Source organism: Callorhinus ursinus, unplaced genomic scaffold (assembly GCF_003265705.2).
Source record: "Callorhinus ursinus isolate GAN/ISIS: 27379988/994484 unplaced genomic scaffold, GSC_fseal_2.0 scaffold7, whole genome shotgun sequence".
NCBI classification, from domain to species: Eukaryota; Metazoa; Chordata; class Mammalia; order Carnivora; family Otariidae; genus Callorhinus; species Callorhinus ursinus.
This window is the reverse complement of record NW_027397069.1, coordinates 66,592,781-66,594,957: the sequence shown is the minus strand read 5'-3', so window position 1 is coordinate 66,594,957 and position 2,177 is coordinate 66,592,781. Positions and strand designations below refer to the sequence as shown.

General features: G+C 47.4%; 1 non-coding gene across 1 annotated transcript; it reads left to right on the top strand.

The window, feature by feature from the left end:
* The first annotated feature begins 361 nt into the window (after positions 1-361).
* LOC112826950 (U6 spliceosomal RNA) lies at positions 362-470 on the top strand. The gene has a single exon (XR_003209091.1). It is a non-coding gene; the product is annotated as a U6 spliceosomal RNA (small nuclear RNA).
* Positions 471-2,177: the final 1,707 nt, after the last annotated feature.

Below are 2,177 nucleotides of genomic sequence, written 5' to 3'. Positions count from 1 at the left end.
TCAGAGGAGACAATAGTTCTAATATGTTTCTCTTCAGCCAAACAAGAAAGAGTTTAGGCAGGGGCCATTAAGGAAATGAATGGCCGAAAAAAGCATAGGGAACCCCTTGCCTGGTTCAGCTATCATCTCTGTAGACTTCTTTTTTTTTTTTTTTTAAGATTCTATTTATTTATTCATGAGAGACAGAGAGAGAGAGAGAGAGAGGCAGAGGGAGAAGCAGGCTCCCAAGGAGCAGGGAGCCCGATGCGGGACTCGATCCCAGGACCCTGGGATCATGACCTGAGCCGAAGGCAGACGCTTAAAACCATCTGAGCCACCCAGGCGCCCCCATCTCTGTAGACTTCTATATAAAATCTGCACAGGGCGCTCACTTTGGCCACACCTATATTAAAATCAGAATGATACAGGGAAAATTAGCCCGGCGCCTGCCCAAGGATGATATGCAAATTCGTGACATGTTCTGTGTTTTTTAGAGCTTACTTAAAAAAAAAAAATCTGCACAGGAATCTCTCACCTACTTGCCCAGAGAACAATTATATTCAAGGGGCATGACGATATCGCTGGTTTTCAAGCTAAAACTTGAAGTCATCTTCATAAATGAGCATCACCTCTTCCCCATTTTTCTGGAATTAGCCGCACTACCATCAAAGTCCTGATTCTTGGGGAATGTTTTGGGACCCAGTCCCTTACCGTCCATTTCAACTGCCACACTTGGTCCCCGTCTCCTGGCTCCAGCTGCCTGGTCACCAGTAGGACACCCTGCTCACAGCGGCACTTTCATCACTGTCCGTGGGTCTCCTGCTTGAGAGCACACAGGCTTCTGCCTGCTTTAACAGTGATATCCTCCTCAGGACCCCTAGCTCTCTCCAAAGGCTGAGCACCTGCCTCTTCTCTTGCTGAGCTAATCTATGTAGCAGCCGCCTCTCGGCATGGCTTATCCTGAGCCCAAGCCTTCCCAGTTGCTCTTTGCCCCCCAAATTTACATCTCCTCCCCACCCCGTCCACATCCTCAAACCATGCCCGCTATTCCCGTCCCATTCGAGGATATGTTGGTTGTACACTGCTCCTCTTTGGGGCACATCTGTGTTTAGGGCATGGGGTCTCGAGGGGCCCCTCCCTCCTGCACCTTGAGGGACCCCTCCAATCCTATTTTTGTGATTTCCCACTGTGCAGAAGAGTGAGTGCTGAGTACCCTGGGAGTGGAGGAAGGCACACAGAAATGAATGTGGGGTTGGTAGAGGCTGCTGTAGGGGTAAAGTGGTATTTGCTTTTCAGTATAGGATAATCTCATAGTATTTTCCTAGCCCACCTGAAAAAGAAAATGCCGTATTGAAGCAAATGAGTGTATCTGAAGTATACATGGAGTGAGTGCAATAGGAATGACTTTTTAAATGGTGTTTGGAAAAAGAAGCTGAAAAGGCAACAGAGAAATGAATGTGACAAGGAAGGGACATAAATTTGGGATGGGAGGGGCGCCTGGGTGGCTCAGTCAGTCAAGCATCGGCCTTCGGCTCAGGTCATGATCCCAGGGTCCTGGGATCGAGTCCCTCGTCTTGCTTAGTGGGGAGCCTGCTTCTCCCTCTGCCTCTCCTTGCCCCTCGTGCTCTCTCTCTCTGACAAATAAATAAATAAAATCTTTAAAAAACAAAAAATTAGTTTGTGATGGGAGATACCATGCTGCTCCTTCCCATAGCCACACACTAAGTGCTTTTGGGGTAGGATCAGAAAAGCCAAATTTGATCACCCACCAACAGGCACAGCTAACTGCCCAATAGGCTGGTCCAAAGACAGCTCCCAACAGCCCACTGGCCCTACCTCAATTAAAGTAACTTCCAGAAATAATTCTTCTTCAAAAATGCATGATCTCCGCAAAGGATTCTTTACAAATAATCTACATCAGGGTTGGACAAACTATCCGCGGGCCCAATCCTGCCCAGCTCTGGTTTTGGTAGCTAAAGTTTTCTGGGAACACAGCCCTGCCTGTCCATGTTTGTATTGTCAGTGGTTGCCCCCCTCTACAACGGCAGAGTTGAGTAGTTGTGACAAAGACCCTGTGACCCATGAAATAAAAAAAAGGCCCTTCAGGGACATGTTTGCTGATCCTTCTTCACCTATATGATCTAAGGATACAGTAATTTGTCTAGAAGTGCCATTAACTTGGAAATGTAATATTGTCG